Source organism: Crocodylus siamensis, chromosome 10 (assembly GCF_052110815.1).
Source record: "Crocodylus siamensis isolate JL-2025a chromosome 10, ASM5211081v1, whole genome shotgun sequence".
NCBI classification, from domain to species: Eukaryota; Metazoa; Chordata; order Crocodylia; family Crocodylidae; genus Crocodylus; species Crocodylus siamensis.
The window spans coordinates 12,898,004-12,916,079 of NC_143404.1; the positions used below are offsets into that span (position 1 = coordinate 12,898,004).

The 18,076-nt window shown below is 43.7% G+C and overlaps 1 protein-coding gene across 1 annotated transcript in view; it reads right to left on the reverse strand.

Moving 5' to 3' along the window:
* The window catches only part of AFF4 (ALF transcription elongation factor 4), a 79,433-nt gene extending 68,914 nt beyond the window's left edge, over positions 1-10,519 (reverse strand). The window contains 1 exon segment of the mRNA XM_090064518.1: positions 10,229-10,519. The gene's annotated coding sequence lies outside the window, so the exon portion shown is untranslated.
* Positions 10,520-18,076: the final 7,557 nt, after the last annotated feature.

Sequence of the window (18,076 nt, forward strand, 5' to 3'; positions counted from 1 at the left end):
CTTAGTCTTCTTCAGCCCAGTCCAGACTTTTGCAATGCCAGTGGAGGAAACTGCCACTTTTTGGAGTTATCATCCTGGGTTTGCAAAAACACAAACAAAAAGAAAGCAGATACCCCTTCCAAGGAAAAGCAATGCCTGAAGTATCAGTTGCTTTGGGATCACGCTTACCAGAGAATCAGGAAGGCAAAACAGGAAAAATGTTCTTACTGTTTACTAAAGATAAATCATACAGGCAAAAGCAATTATTGTTTGAGACAGACAGGCAAAAAAGGCAAGAAAATTAATGTTCATCTGCCCCTGGCTGCCGGTCAAAGATGACATGAGTTAGCAGCAGTAGGACCCAGGGGGAGCCGGTAGCAGGACTAAGGAGCTGCAGCAGTGAGGCTGGCCCAGCCTGGCCCCAGCCCCCCGACCCAGAAGCCTCTGCCTAGCAGAGATTTCTGACCTGGGATCCTGGAGCTGTTCCTGCCTCCCTCTGCCAGAGAAGGGAATTCAGATAAGGCGGAGCAGCAGGAAGGCAGGGAAGGATTGTGGGCGATCGTTCCAGACCTCAGAGCTGCGCTAGGCCGGCTCCAGAAGTCCCACTGATGCAGCCAGGAACTACGTGGTGTCAGAGCAGCCGGAGGACAGTGTGGGGGAGGGGTCAAAGCAGGGACTTGGCTGTAGAAGATGGGGAAGAGAGGGAGTGAGTGAGCACATGGAAGCACAGGGCCTACGGTCTTGGCCATGCAGCTGGGACATGGTACCAGAGTGGCGAGTGGGGGAGGCAAAAGCCAGGGAAGCAGCAGAAGGGCAGCTGTGGCAGACGGGAGGGGCAAGTAGCAGCAAGCAGGAGCACAAGGCCCACACCAGTGTCAGGAGCAGCAGGAGCACAGAACCCACGCTCGGAGGAATGTTGGCAGGGGATCTGCCTGCCATGGGGGGGGGTGCTGTGGGCAAACCCTCCCCCACCACACATGCCACAACTCTCCCCAGTCACCCTCCCCCCACATACTCACAGGCCTCCACAAACCCCATACCCACTCACACCCCACACATCCACCCACATGCTCCCCCAACCCAAATATACACACCCACAGCCCCCACTCCTATCCACACCCCTGAACCCCACACGCATACCCACACTCTCCTCCACACCCCACCCAACCACAATATACAAGAGCAAGACTTTATTTTAAGCAATTATACTATCACCTCTATATACACTACATAAACACATGTAAATTAGGACAGAAATATTTTTAAAAATGAAATTAATGAATGATGTAGTACATTTGATTTTTAGAATATAACTTGGTATTTTTCTGGTTCCAAGATGGCAAACCACCTTGCTGAAAGGAGCACTTCCAGGGGGCACGTGGAAGGACTTCTGGTGGCAAAGGTCAAGGGTTAGGGGGCAGGACTTCTGGTGCCAAGATGGCAATTAGGGGGCAAGGTACCTCCCAAGGGGTAGAGCTACCCTTGTGGCCCTTGGTGTTTGCCAAAACTCAGGAAGTGGCCCTCCACCTGAAATAATTGCCTGCCCCTGATCTAGAAACAGCTCCAGAGTAATTCCTTTTAACTAGTAACTTTCCTGCAGTTGGATTTTTCTTAGGCAGCATCCTGCTAGCTCACAGACTCCTTCAACTTGCCCTAACTGAGACATAGATGTAAATGGATTCCCCAGGTTCAGGACAACAGCTCAGAAGCTGGAGCAAATAAACATCCTTCTTCCCTAAGTATTTCCTAATCACCACCCCACCTTCTTGGACTTTTTTCCTTAAAAACTGTCCCAGGTCAAATTAGCCAGATAGGTTCAAATCTGCTCAAAACATTTGAGAAGCACACGTGGCCTTGCTATTGGCAAGTATCCTCCACCCCAGCCTGGGACTTCAGATACTTCCAAATCCATTGGCAGGCATCCTATGTGCAAGCCCAAGCCCAGAGGCTTGGGGTTCACATGCCCCCAAGTTCCACTTGCCCTCAGCCATATGGTCACAGGAGCACACTAGCTCCCATCTTCTCAGACGCAAGCCTTCATGCCCTCCAAATCTCTCTCTTTCTGGAGAGGTGAATACTATGAAGGTGAGCTTTCCCTCTGCACCAGGTAGGTGTGACTAAAGGTATGCCACTCCTCATTCCAAAAGTCTTTGGGCCCATTTAATTAGCCATTGTTTCAACCTACAGGAGGAGCAAATGACCTTCTAAAAATGAGAACAGCTATTGTTTCTTAAAACTCCATCATCACCAACACCACTAGCACAGAACGCATACCAACTGTATGTCTCTTGGGTGTGTGCTAAACTCCTTATATGATTATCCCCGAGTTACAGCCTGAAATCAGAAACGTACATTTAAATCAAATACTACAAAACATAAGTGAATAAAAGTGACAAAACTGAACACAGCTTCACACTAACTGCAAAGACAAACTAACCAACACAAGAGTATATCTAATGTGGGAGAATATTTATGCATGCCACAGTAAGCCTTAAAGGCAACTTGGTTTTGAAGTGAATCCATGACAATGACAACTTACCTAATACCTAAATAACTTAAAAATCAATTAAAAATTAATTAAACAGAAGCACTCAGGTAGTATATATTTACTGCCAGCGTTTTGTTTTGTTTTTCAAATCACCACTGAACAAGTGGAAATAACAAGCTAAGTAGTGTTTTACCGAGCTTAATGACTAGCTGAGGAATCAACTGGTCACTGAAAAAGCAGCTGCTTTTGTCTTCCAAGTTATGGATAAAAACAAGGAAAGAAATCTACCAAAAAGTGACCACAAAGAAATCAGTGCAGAGATAACATCAGTTTGAAAGGCAAAACCTTTTATAATACTACTTTTCCCCCCTTAGTTATCCAGCACATGAGGTTTTATTAAATAATTTAAAAATAATATTTGATATTTATGGTTTGCCTCATCTAGTAATTAAGAAATGCATCATTCACCATTAAGAATCAGAATGAATGTGTCAAACTACAAAATGTTTTAAATAAATGTATGCAGATACAGTGTTTATGTGTATTCTCCCAGGTAGCCAGAAGTCCTCTCAACTTAAACCAGCCATTGAGAATCAACCTCTCTGTAAAAAAAAAAAAAAAATTAAAAAGTACAAATGAAATACCAAAAATCAAATCTATAATTTAATCAATTAAATACACTACATATTTTCAGATAATTTTAATTACAATCAACTCCTTCTGGAAGGTGCTATCCAAACAAAGCTAAGGTAGGTCTCAAGAGTGAAACTATGCTCTTATAACGCAATAGGGGCCCAAAAACATTTCTGATACTCACCCCCCTCTCCCATTAGTCCAAAACAGAACAGTCAGTGCTCAGTGTCCCGCTGTAAATCAGGCTACAGGAACACATACACAAATATAGCCGTTTGGCCATTAAGTAAGTTAGGAAATCCTTACAAAAACATTGCTATTGCTAAATGCTAGTTTAGTGCAAGAGCTCAGAAATCCAATAAAGAAAGCATTTTTTTCCCCCTTAAATGAAAAAACTGACAAGAAATAGGAGACAGAGAGGGCAGAAAAATCCTCTCTTAACAACTTGCTAATTTAATTCTGATTTATGATTAAGACTAACTACTTATTAAAACCCTCTACTAGTAAAAAGTATTTCTGGTAATTGCTGGCTTAGGACATGTCACAGTAAAAACATCTTACTTGTATTTTTTTAAATTTAACATAATTGATTCAGCTATTACAAGCAAAGTATACAGTGCTCAAGGAACAGCTTTTCCATACTTTATCTTTTAGGTTCTATCTACACTATATTTTCTACGATGTTAAGTCAATATTTTAACAACAGTGTTTGCCAAGTTATTCTAAATGTACGTGAAATATAACTTAACATTTGCACTCAGGAACCCCAGGAAGGAGAGTCTGAAGGAAGTGAATCCACAGGGTTCTCCAAGAGATAAGAGGCTGTCCCTGATCTACTTAGCTGTGCCAATCAGATTAGACCAAGCCTAGGGGTAAGGACAGACATTTCCTTTTTGTAGTTTCTAATTAAAGAATAAACACACATTACAAGACAGACTTATGGCATTATTATTCTGTAAAACCTTTTCATTTGTATTAATTTTGCTATTGTACAATTTAACCTTGATCTCAGACCTCCAGATCAGACACTAACAGAAGTGACTTCACCCAAATACAAGTTTTGCACTATCTAATACACACATGAAGACAACCATTTAATACCTTAAAATTATGTTGGAAAATTGAATGTCTACTTTAAAAAAAGACAAACTACTTTAATTTCTCTGGAGTAAATCTTGAGATGCAATGGTCTGGTCTACACTAGGACATTGTTTCAGCAGAGTTACAAGTTAGGAGAATGAGGGATGAATTACTGCTCAAACATAACTATGTTAGCAAAACCCCAATTGTAGATGCAGGTATGCTGGCAAAGAAGTCTTTTTCCACTGTAACTTGAAAAATTCAAGTCAGGAAATCAGCTTAGAAAAAGCTCTCATGCCAATATAAGCTCCACTAGAAGGTTTCATTGGTACAGAGTTGACAGCCCATCTAGATGACAAACCCTTTATAGGGTAGACAAGGCCATTTTGTCAAAGATGTAAATGGACTAGTTTTCCAGTATTTAGAAAAGTCCTTCTATTTCAAACTCCTTGAAGTAAAAAGGAATTAAAACAATTCAGAGAAAAAAAATTCCAGCTTATTTTTCAGCCAATTAGATTGACTTATTACACTACATTAAGTTATTAGGCATAGCAGTACCAACTGCAATTGTTAGCAAAACAGTTTCTATGAGATGTTCTTGCTCATTTCACATGTTCAACTTTTTCTGAATCACTTTTCTTTGCTGCTGAATTTTCCATGCTTGGGGTCTCTCTAAACAGGAAGTTTTTTTATTTTTTTCAAATTTAGGCACTTCTTTTACTTACTGTTGCATCAATGCTATGTCGGTTAAGGGAAAAGAAGTTACTCTGCACTTCTCCACAATTTTATGACCACTAATTTTGGTACAAATAATTTTAATAGAGTATCTTAGTAGTTTTCACTTAAATACACTTCTGTTGTTCCATAGCAAAGATATTGTCATCACATTGTGAACAGCTTACCAAAGATCTACTGTCCTCTCCTGATCCTATTCACTTCAGTGAGATGCAAACTTTAAGGCCCGATTAAAAAGCACTGCTTCTGCCATCACTGAAAGCTCCTAACCTATTTTTAGGGGGGAGGTTGCATTTATTTTTCAAAGTAACTTGTTTTAATAAAGTTGCACAATTTAGCTTGGGTACTGAAAGAATTAAGATTTTTATAGCAACATTTGTTACTATGGTCCTGTTGAACACACTGTTTTGCAGTGTATATATTCACAAATACTGACAATACAGAATAATAGGCATGAAAAAGCAAAATGTGTGCAACAGAATCAAGTAAGTATTAAGAGACATAACCTTTATTTTCTGATAATTTTTATTTTGCTGCAGTGGCATGAAATGGTAAAGAAAATTTACAGAAATATTTCCTTATATTACATGTATTATTATTTCCAATTATTTTGATTGTGAAGTACCAGTCAAACCATATTACATTTTTACAACATTTTGAAGGGCTTTAAACTACATCTACATATAAGCATTTCTAACTGTTTACTGCCACAGTATCTAAGTGCTGTACATGGTTATAAAAATGAGATCTGTCAAGAAGAAAAAGTATTTTTCATTTTTCTCAGACTTAATCTACAGCTCCTGTTTTTAAGAACATTGACATAACACCCTAAGTTTTATACCACAACTTCCTGATCATGTTTTAACTATCAGACCCTCCCCTCAGAATTATGCTCTGCACCTAAGGGGAGAAATGAATGAAGGGGGAATGAAGAAACCATTTATTTTGACAGAAAGGAGAGAGGATGAACAGTATACTAATACAAGTCAAAGAGGGGAAAAATAATAGTTTGCAAGCTCCCCCATGCAGGGACTGCTCTTCTCCCAGGTCCATTTCCTGGGCATCACAATGTGGACTCATTCTCTGTTGACCTCTCCGCCAATAACCAACTAATGATGTTAACACGTGTTGCATTCATTGTAAAAAAAAACAAAACAAAAAACCAAACAACAAAATATAGGCAAGGAATGTCAACGAGAAATGTGATGGGAAGAGGAAGATCTGAAACGCATCAAACAGGCAAAAGAAGCCTGAAAAACAGTAACCCTGAGAGTGGCTAGAGAGATGGACGCCATGTTAGGCATGTATGGATAATGCAAATAGTATAGTAGCCAACGATACAGTAGCTACACAATAGAATTTTGGGCTGCAAATAATGAAGTGGTAATAAGTAGGCATCCATGCATTTAAATACAGTGGCCATCTCAACTGCAGAAATACAGAAGGATTTCAGAGAAAAAAAAAACCCACAAAATTATTAGATGGGGGCACAGAAGGTAAATATGTATAACTAGTTTAAATAAGAGAAGGGAGAATATGAACAGAAGCATCTATTGTCAGTGATTCTCAATCAGGGTGCTGCAGCACAGAGGTGCCTTGAGATCCCTTCAAGGGTGCCATGGCATGCATTGCAATGTTACCACTGTTATGTCTGTAAAATGCAATTCACCAGCTAAACCCAGATATTTCAAAATAGGAATCCCTAGCACCAAAAACATTTTGATCTGTTGTCACCTTCGAGTCCTTTGTAACATAAAATTGCTATTATTTTTCTGCAGTCAAAAACAGTGAAAGGTAAGAGCTGGCCTGTTCGTGAGGAGTGACTTGAGTCTAAAAAAGGTTGAGGACCACTGGCATAGGCCCTTCAAATCAGGATACCTAGAGAGAGGAAGTACATAAGTCAAGGGCAATAATAAACAAGAATTCAGGCTGAATACTTCAACTCAAGAGAAAAACTTCATGATAGGAAGCATCTTTAGCTTGCACTATCAAGTATCACAGGTAGAGGCTGAATCACTATCATTTTTTAAATAATCAAACAAGACACTAGTAGTGCCACAATAAGAACAATCCTGCATTGGCAGAAAAAAAATGGGCCGGACAATTCTTTTCCACCTCTACTTCAGCAACTCTTTGATCCTAGGCTTTTAAAAAATAAACATACTTACCTGAGTATTTACAGATTTGTAACATTAGTGGTTTATATTTAATCACTGCAGGCTATTAACATTTTTAATTTTTTTCACAGATATAGTCACACTTGTAAAATCATATCCTTCTGCATTTCCTTTAGGTTGGGATTATATTGTATTCTTTCCTTTACAAGATGACATCCAAACTGATTCTCTTTGATATAAGAACTACAAGAACAGCTTTTCTACCTAATGAGACAAAGGGCTAGCAAACTCAAAAAGCATGCATCTTTTTGTCTAGCTTGTGCATGTGTCAAGGAGAGTTGCAAGCACATAATTTTGCATCAAAAAAGGACACAGCTCTGAAACAAAGCCATGCAAATAACACTTTGAAATGTGTACGTCTGAGAGCAATTACCATATCAAGCACAAGAAATCTGACAGTCACGAACAAGTCAGAGTTTTCCAGCCTTAGAACCATTAAATTAGTCAAAAGTGGAGGCAGTAAAAACTGTAGGACCTGGAAAGTGGTATGACTAAATATTCACCCCTTCTTCACCATTGCCAGCCTGTTATTGCTATCACAGCAATTATTGCCAGCCTGTTATTGCTATCACAGCAATTATTGCTTCTTAAAAGACATACACATTCCCACAACATTCCTGCAGTGCCCTTTCATGAAGGCAGCAGCAACAATAGCTCACATGCACCTGGCAGCATGCTCAGGCAATGGAGGTTTCATGTCTCAATTCACACAATACTCAGGTTCACTCTGAGCATCACCAGTTGATTTCCAACTATAATCAGAATGCACCTTTCCCTTAAGCAAGAGCAATGGAGAAGAGCAGCAAAACCACAAAAAGAAAAGTATCAGGAAAAAAAAAAAGGGAGAGACCCAAAGGTAAAGTGAACAGAGAACAGGCCAGAAAATTATGGCGAGAAGAGATTCTGGCAACTGTTCTGAGGCCAAGACAGTTAGACATGGAGAGTGGTCACCGTGCATCACACTATCGCTCCAACAGAAAGAAAGACTGGGAATCTCTGCCTTAGTCACTAAAAGATGCAGGCCACACATGTCTCTGCTTACCTCTGACATTCAAGAAACAGCAACATGATTAAATGATTAGTCAAAAAGAAAGCTAGAACATCCTTGCTAGAAGCTACCAGGCACAGCAGGAAGTACAAGGAACCAAGCAATACAAACCCGACAATATCTTACTATGCAAGAAGTTAAAGAGGTTACAGTAGCAATTTATATTATTTACAAACCATACAAATATTCTAGATGAAACAGCTATGAAATATAACAAACAATGCAAATATGTTCGGATCAAACAACTGTGAGATTTACCAAGTTTCCTCACCACACAACTACCTCATGAACTGTGGTTTATGTTAATCTAGTTTCCTTGAATTTTTAAAGTTAGTATTTTTTTTAACAATATTTGTCAAAGGCTTCACAGATGATCATATAAGTTATTTACCACATACCAGGCTAACAATACAATCAGGTTCCTTTAGAAGCAGAAAGATTTAGATCATTAAAGCAAACTGGACCCAAATCAACAAACTGTTTTACAGATTAACAGAAGAGAAAAATAATTTTAAAAAATATTTTCTGTCCAAAGTTCTATCTAGCATTATTAAATGACTTCTGTATGGGAGGAGAAGAAAAGGAAATCAATAAAAAAAAACAAAACTCTGTGTTCATTTGTCTTTGCATTTAACAGAACTTTGGGTAGGAAGTCACACCATTTCCCTTCAACAGTCAGCTTCCCCATTGCAATATTTCAGACAATAAACAAAAATACAAAAAAAACCCAAACCCTGAGGTGTAAGTAAATAAACAGGTACAGGATTTGAAACTCCTTTCAACACTAAATTAAGCTTTTCAGCCTGTTAGTAGTGACAGTAACTATACAAAGTCAGAGATGAAAAATTTTCAAGTGTACAGTAAGTCTAATTTTTTTAAGTAGCCCCGATATATTAATAAAGCCTAGTAAGGGAACAAAATTCAGCGGCAATAAGAAATCCTCCCCCCCACCGAAAAGCAGCATGTCTACTCAACCCATTCCACCAATCAGAGCCAAGAGATTAGGCCGAGCAGAAACCACCTCTGTTAACAGCAAGGTATCACAGTTCCAGACTGTAAAAATGCACACAGTAGCACCCAAGATTTTTTGGGTAGATGTAATATCTTTTATTAGACCAACTAAATAGTTGCAAAAATTGATCTTTGCAAGCTTTTGGGTACAAACACCCTTCTTTAGGCACAGGGAGGCTCTGTGGTGCCGGAAGAAGGGTGTTCATGCCCAAAAGCTTGCAAAGAACAATTTTTCCAACTATTTAGTGCATCTAGTAAAAGATATTACATCTACCCAAAGAACCTTGTCTGCGTATATCCTTAGACCACACAACCCCCCTGTAGCACCCTACATTTAATCATGTTTTAAGAGACGAGGCTACCAAGTAATAAATCCTGCCCACAACCACCCCCTCAAGTCACTTGACTGAACTCCATTTCACAACAACACCTGCAGGCTAGCAAGCTCCCCACTCCGCAGAGAAGATAAACGTCTTCAGAGTTATTGGGGAACGTGTGGGGGGGGCGGGAAATGCAACGAAATCAAACAAAATCAAAGAGCTTCCTCAGACCCCAAAAGGAGACAACAAAAGTTAGAAAAAGCCAGGAAATCTGGGACCATGACTTCACTTTAAACACTAAGGAGCCAAGTAAGGGCCTGATCTGCTCCCACCGAAACAAGCAAGAGGTTGAACTGGCAGGAGCAGGACAGGCAAAATATATGTGAACAGGTCGTAATTTCACACTAAATAAAGAGGCCCAAAGCAACACTGACAAGCCCAGGCAATGCAGATCGATCAACTGACAAGCCCGGGTGACAGCCGGACCCACCAGACTGACAGCAGGATTCACAAGCCCGGGCCCCCGACACTGCCGCCTGCTGGGCCTTGCCACACTTGGCTTTTCAATGGGGGTCAAACGGAGCAGCTGCAGATGAGTCACCTCGCAGGTCCTGCGGCCGGGCCGGAGCCCGCGATGCCCCAACCGCCCGGCCGGCTTTCCCCGCAGGGACACCCCAGGGAATCCCCACCCCCGCAAGCGCGGCCGCGGCCCCAAGTACCGGGCCGGGGAGGTGCCCGAGGGGCCCGGCGCGCTCACCTCCGCTGCCGGCCGCGCTAGGCCCGGAGCATGTCCCGCTGCCTCCAGCCGGGCCGCCGGGCGGGGGGTCGGGGCGGCTGCGGGCCCGGCCCTGAGTCACCCACCAGCGGGAGAGGCCGAGCGCGGGGCGGGCGCGACGAGGCCGGGTCAGGGGCGGCGGGCGGCGGCGCGGGGGTCCCGCCTCTCCATGGCGGGGGGGGGCGGGGAGGGGCGCGCTCGGCCTCGGCGCCCCCGCGGCGTCCGCTCCGCTCGCGCTGCCTCCTCCCTCGGGCTCCTCCCGCAGCCGGGCTTACCCAGCGGCCCCCGCGCCGCGCAGCCGGTCACGTGACAGCTACCCGGCCCAGGGGGTGAGGCACGTGACCGAGGAAGGAGCCGAGCGCGAGGCCCCGCCCCCCGGATGCCATCATGTGACAGGCTGCCGCGCTCTGGCTCCCCCTGCAGGGGCGGGGTGTAGCCGCGGGCGATGCGCACCCGGGGTAGGCTCATCAGCGCGTGTGAGCGCTCCTTGCAGCTCTCGTGCGAGCGGGCCCCGTATACCGTGGCGACACGCAGGACCCCACGCCTCCGGGTGCAGAGAGGACACCTTTTATTAGCGCGAGCACGAAATCGCAAGAGCTCTAGAGCTTTGCATTAGGGATGCAGGTTACTGGTCTAAATGAAAAGGCAATCAGGATTCAAGAGCAGAGATGGTATCTTTTATTAAACCAACAAGGTTTTAGGGGAAACAAATTTTATTTTCAAGAAGGAATTTTTTTTTGCAAAAATCTTGTTGGTTTAATAAAAGATTTTTGCAAAAAAAAAATTAATTTAAATTTTTTTTTTTTGCAAAAATCTTGTTGGTTTAATAAAAGACATTGTCTCTACTACGAGTCCTGATTGCACTTAAGAGTTTTGCATTTTTTTTCTCAGACCAATGTGGCTAGCAAATACACCCCCGAAATATACCGTGATTTTTGAGGCAACTCGTTAATCCAACATAGGCAAAATCCAAGTCACTTAATTTGGGGGTTGGGCTCAGCACTTCCTTGCAACCGCTTGCCTCAAAATAAAAAAAGTAACGCTTCAACTGTGATGACCCAGCTCTCCCTCATTGCTGAGTTCTAGCAAGCAACGTAGAGTAAATAAGACTCTATTTGTGTATTTTTCAGTGTACTATAGCTTTCCAGCAGATACAAAAGTTTTGAACTTCCAATACAATAATTCAATATTTAAGACCTGGCAACACTGAGGTCACCCTGACACCCGGCAGGAGCGGCCTTCTGGGAGCTTCCGGGTTCCTGCTAACTGGGCCCTGATGGATGATTTGCTGCTTCCAGCTATTGTTGGCCTTTCCCTTACAGTGGTAAATGAATAGACATTTAGAGGATGGAGCCCCCTAAACAAACCATGTAGTCCTATTCAGCCGAAGGCACTGCAGCACTCACACTGTTGCCCCACATCAGGTCCCATTGCTCTCAGGGAGAGGAGGAGGGGTGATTTGACATGCCTCATCCTGCTCTGTGCTGACTTGCACCTGCTGAGCAGGCAGAGGAGCACAAGTCTGTTCCTGCTGGGAGGAGAGGGAGTAACCTAGGAACATACACAACAGCCCAAAACTGCTTCTGTAGGTTAAGGATTGGTGATATCCCACAGCTGGGAGGTGGCCTCTGCACAGTGGCCAAGCATGGGCTTCCAGCCTTTTCAAGCACAGCATCCTTCCACTACTATTCTGAATGTGGTAGCACCTTCAGTTGAAAACTACTGTTGGTGCTCCCTCAACTTACCTTGGTGCTTCTCAACCAGGTGATGCTGTCTCCAGGTAAAATACTGCCCTGCAACCCTGCTGCAAAGCCAGTCCAAACCTATGCACACTCCTACTGTATTAGGACTCTCATAAGCCTACAGTAGACAGAGCTGGCTCAGGCTGTAGTCCTTCATGATCCATAAACTGATGCATGTGGGTGGGACTGTCCCACATGCCTCTTGTTTCCATGAGCTGGTGGGGGGAAGTGGGGTAGATCAGGAAGGGCTACCTGCTTTAGGGTTATCAGAGAGCCCTAATGGAGCAGGAGTACACGCTTGTCAAAGCCCTGCATGCAGGGTAGTTTCGTTTGGCCACTAACACCGCAGCAGCAGCACCCGTGTCGCAACACCCTGATTGAGAACCACTGGACTAGGCATACCTAGCTGGTGGTTGCTTAATCTGCACTAAATGGGACTTCTGCTTCAGTACAGAGCCCAGCATTTTCTCCAGTATACCAATGCTCCGTATCCTCTGGAAGGGCAGGATGTCACAATGTGTCCTCAACACTAAGGAACACAGAAAAGGATGTAAGGTGGGATCAGGCTCTTTCATACTTTAACTCTGGATTTATTAAATTACAGGCAGGCTGAGACCGTTCTACGTTACTAATATTCTAAGGCAATGCCAAATATTGATGTAAGCCTGAAGTGTTAGTTATCAGGTCATAGGGAACCAGTCAACCTGCTATAACTGCTCACTATCTTGCTGCCTCTGGTTAGGCATAATGAACAGTTAAAGGCTTCACTGACAACCTGAGGCAAGTCCACTAGCTGTTGCCAGCTTTGTTGCTTTGTTTTGTTGGGAGTTTTTTTTGAGCAATTGGTCTTGATTCCTTAGTTACCAAAGCCATGGTAAAAAACTGGAATGAAGACCAATTTCCATTACTTAGTTTATGAAAAGGCTACTTTCTTCTACTTTATCTCACTTTCCCTACTTATAGCTATGCATGTTTAAGTCCAAAATAAGACGTAGTGTATAACTAATCAATACTATTTCTGTATAACAATATGCATAGTAATAAACATGCAGATAATACCATCTGACTCTTGCATAGGGCTTTTTAATCAATAGACGTCAAAAGTAGGGCTGTGCAAAATTTTAGCAGCCATTTTATTTCAGAGGTGTTTCAGGTCATTTCAACGCCCAAAACACCGAATCCGAATTGAAATGGAAGGCTCCAAAACACTTCCAAAATGTTTCAGAAAATTTTGGGAGTTCGGAGCTGGGCTTGCAGGGAAACAAAAGCTAAGAGGGAGGGGAAAGAGGGGGAGGAGGACTGCTCTGATATTGACATCTAGCTCCTGGTTCAATTCCTCAGCTCTCCAATCACTTCCCCCAGCTCTCCGATCATTTCCCCAGCTCTTCCTGGGGGGCGCGGGCCCCTGATCTGCACGTGGGATTTCAGCAGGATGCCACTGCAGGCTGGGGCCAGCAGCACCCACTCAGCGCAGCCCGCACCAAGTGCCAACAAGACTGAGGTGCTGCCACTGGCCCCAGCCTGCAGCGACAGCCTGCTGAAACCTGGCATGCAGATCTGTGGGCCCATGCCCCCCAGGAAGAGCTGGGGAATCTCTGCCATGTGACCTGGCTCCACAGGAACAGATATCTGCACTGACGACTCCTCCCCACCACTGTGCAACCCCAGATCTCTGCTCCCTGCAAAGCCAGATCGCGTGGCACAGGCCAGTACTGCCTTGTCACGTGGCCTGGCTCTGCAGGGAGCAGAGAACTGCACCAGGGTCTCCTTATTGCTGCTGCCCACCCTGCGCATCCCCACATTGACAGGGCAGCAAAGAGCAGGCAGCAGTGGCAAGGAGACTCCAGCTCAGATCTCTACTCTTTACAGAGCCAGGTCACATGGCGGGGACCAGCGGGCTTGCTCGCCACTCTGTGCTGCTTCCCTGCCCCACGACTCAGCGTGACATGGATCAGAGATCCACGCAGGGGTCTCCTCACCTGCACAGAGGGCAGCGGACCTCCCTCCCCTCCGGACAAGCCACCCATGGCCCCGTCCTGCTCTTCACTGGGGCCCTGCAGCATCTGGCCCCAAACCCCACCCAGCTCGGTAGGGCTGTGCAAAGCTTCCCTTGTAGCCTGTTCAAAACAGATTCAGCTGAAATGAAACAGGACAGTGATCCTAAACGAATCACTGTCCTCCAAAACGGCCAGATCCAAAACTGAATACAAAACGCAGGCGTTTTGCACAGCCATACTCAAAAGGCTTTTCAGCCACTGTATTGCCAGCTCATTGTTATATCATCTAGTCCAGGGGTGGGCAAAATGCAGTCCGCAGGCCATTCTATCTGGCCCGTGGGGCCCCTACAAAATTTAGAAAATTAATACATATTCGCCCCTGGCTGCCTGCCATGCAGCCCTCCATGGCTTGCCAAAATTCAATAAGCAGCCCTCTGCCCAAAATAATTGCCCACCCCTGATCTAGTCTCAAGACAACCAGAACCCTTTACCATGAGTACTAGAAAGATCTTAAATATTAACTTCCAAAAGATTACAATTTTTTTCTCCTAGACTGTCCCTATCTCTAAACTGACCCAAGATTTCCATTTGTGCACAAGTTCTAAATATCTGTATAGCTTATCTAAGGAATTGCCACTAAAGAACTGCTAAACTTCTTTTGAGGTTCAGTCAGTCTAAGGGGATGATAGCATATTTCCAGGATACAGCAACAGTTGGTAAGTGATTTACTTGTGTGCCAGTCTTGGGTTGACTGCTATTTCCTCTGGTGGTAAAACAGCCAATTCATAATCTTCCACTTTGATCTTTTCCTGTTTCAAAACAGGCACAACACAAGCGTTCGTATAGAAGTTCCCCACCAAGGAGGGTATGTGTCACCCTCAAGGGAACTTCTTGTCCTTCCAATGGCACTACATCTAGGAGTGAGAGGACACCGTATTCTCCATGTCCCATTTAATCCTTGGATTCACTAACACAGCGTCTTCATAGATTTCATAGACAATAGGGCTGGAAGAGACCTCAGAAGATCAAGTCCAGCCCCCTTCCCCAGGGGCAGGAAGTCAGCTGGGGTCAAAGGTTCCCAGCAAGATAAACGTCCAAAGGTGTCTTTGAAGGAGTCCAGAGTGGGTGCTTGCACCACCTCTGGAGGCAGTCTGTTCCAGGCCTTGGGGGCTCAGACAGTAAAAAAGTTCTTCCTTATGTCCAGCCTGAAAAGGTCTTGGAAGAGTTTGGGACTGTTTGACTTTGTTGTGCCTTGGGGGGCTCTGGTGAACAGGCATTCCTCCAGATCCTAACATACACCCCTTATATACTTACAGGCAGCCACCAGGTCCCCCCTGAGCCTGCACTTTTCCAGGCTGAAGAGTCCCATAGTTCTCAGCCTCTCATCATAAGGCCTGTTCTCCTGCCCTCTGATCATGCGCATGGCTCTCCTCTGGACTCTCTCAAGATTCTCAACATCTTTCTTGAATTGTGGAGCCCAGAATTGGATGCAGTACTCCAGCTGCAGCCTCACCAAGGCCGAATACAGCAGAAGGATGACATCCTGGGATTTGCTTGAGAAGCATCTAGGGATGCAAGCCAGAGTTTTGCTTGCTTTGCCAGCTGCAACATCATATTGGTGGCCCGTATTCATCTTGTGGGCAATCATGACCCCCAAGTCCCTTTCAGCTGTGGTGCTAGCAAACGTAGCACTGCCAAGCCTATCAGCATGCTGTGGGTTTCCAACCCCGGCCCAAAGGTGGAGTACCTTGCATTTTTCGGTGTTGAACACCATCAGGCTTTTGTCCGCCCATTTTTTGACCCTGTTTACATCGGGCTGGATCACCATCCTAACTTCAGGTGTGGATGCTTTACCCCAAAGTTTGGTGTCATCGGAGAACTTGGCCAGTCTGCTTCCAATACCAATGCCTACATCATTAATAAAGATGTTAAAGAGTATAGGACAGAACCTTGGGGTTCCCCACCGGTCATGGCGCACCACAATGATTTACTTCCATCTATTACCACTCTCTGAGTCTCAACTTGCAGCCAATTCCCCAGCCATTGGACTGTGAGGTAGCCGAGCCCACAGTTGGCCAATTTTTCCATGAGATCATCATGGGACACCAGATTGTAGGCTTTTTTAAAATAAGATTATATGACATCAATCTCTTCTCCCTTGTCCAAGTAATATGTGACCTGGTCATAGGAGATGAGATTGGTCAGGCAAGGCCTACCTGCAACAAACCCGTGCTGGCTATCCCTCAGGATGTTGCCATCAGCCAGTTTGTCAAGAATGGTCTCTTTGATAATTTTTTCCAAGACCTTCCCCAGGATAGAGATCAAGCTGATAGGCCTGTAGTTCCCCGGATCTACTTTCCTCCCTTTCTTGAAGGTAGGCACCACACTGGCCTCCTTCTGATAGTTGGCCACTTCACCTGACTGCCACGAGTTCTCGCAAATCCATGCCAGTGGCTGAGCTATGATGCCTGCCAGCTCCTTAAGTACTCTGGGGTGTAAACTGTCTAGGCCAGCTGACTTGAAGGTATCCAGCTTCTCAAGGTTCTCCTTCACATGGTCTACATTGATGTAGGGTAACAATTTTGTCTTGATGTATACTTCCATCCATTAGATTCTGCGGAGCGAGAACTGAATGAAGCATTAGCGTCAATTAAAGCCTTGATCTATAAGCCCATTCTTTCACCAGATCAGCATTCATGCGCCATGAAAGTATGAAGTCCAAGCCTGCAGAGGCATGGACTTTCACTTATAATGCATATAATATAAAAGGGAATTATAATAACCTCAGCTCCGATTTATTTCTATTGATTTAACATCTCAATTTTAGTATATTATAAACTTTTGGCATACGTTTCACAAGACAATGTAACAAGTTAAATAATGAATTTGTGGTAGTAACAAAATCTAGGTACACCCATCACTATACTATCAGAGCAACTCCCTTTCTGTCACATGATTCCAGTGAAAAGCTCAGATTTTTTTTCTCTTTGCATGTTAGCTGCATCTTTCATGACATCTGATGAAATAAAGCTGTGGACATCATCACATTTGCCATTTATCATAGTTGAAAAGACCTTTCAAATGTGAAAAATCATAAAAGGATGCATCAGTGCGAGCTCAAGTCTAGAGCCATCCTGAGGTAAGAGCTTCAAGATGTGTGAAAAACTGTATTGAATTTTAAGCTACATTATAATTTAAGTGTCAACATTAGTTTGAAAATTCTGTAACTTCTCAGCTTACTATAACTGAGTTTCCAAAATAAAATATGGTGTCACTGATCTTCTGCATTTAAGACAACTTAGCATATAGCTATTTTCTCCCTCAAAAGCAGTGAATACCATCATCAAAGTAACAACAACAATCTCTATTAAGATTGTAAATGAACTCTTTGTATAGTAAAAGTCCTATTTATTAGTGCACAACTCTCCTTTAAAAATATATACACACACTGTGTTATGACGTGCTCTTATTTAAGGCACCCAAAACCATGCATCTGGCTTTGACAGATGTTTGATTTAAAAAGCCTTCAGACTGGAAGATCAAGTTGTCTACCTTCTTTTGCTCTTCTGTCAGTCAGCAATGTTTTCCCTTGAAATATGACACTTCTCCCCGAGGCTGTTTTTCCACTAGACTGCATCAATTGCTTGAGTTCAATTAGCAATGGCAGTTTTATTCCTAATAGGGAAGATTAAATCAAGCCTGTGTAAAGCAGTACAGGCCTCAGTAACTGCTAAGTAAATACAACAATTTCTAGTTAGTGCTGTCTGCAAATTAACGATCATTTGTGGCTAACCTGGAGCTTTGGAATATGGTAATTAAAGAAATACCTTTCCCTGTAGGATCAAAATGAGATGTACACTTTTTTTCCCCCATTTTTTTAATAATGAAGCAGGATTTGAACAAGTCAGAGTTGGAATAACAGGAAACAATGAGCAGCCTGGCAGTTTTTTGCCCTGTAAAATAAAAATGGATAGGATGAAAGAAACTAAATGGAGCAGAAATGCCATGTTTGAGAGTGAGCAATCTAAAAAGGCAGCAGCTACTTTTCAGGGAATAGACAAAATTGAGAGACCTCCTTTCACGGTCTACTA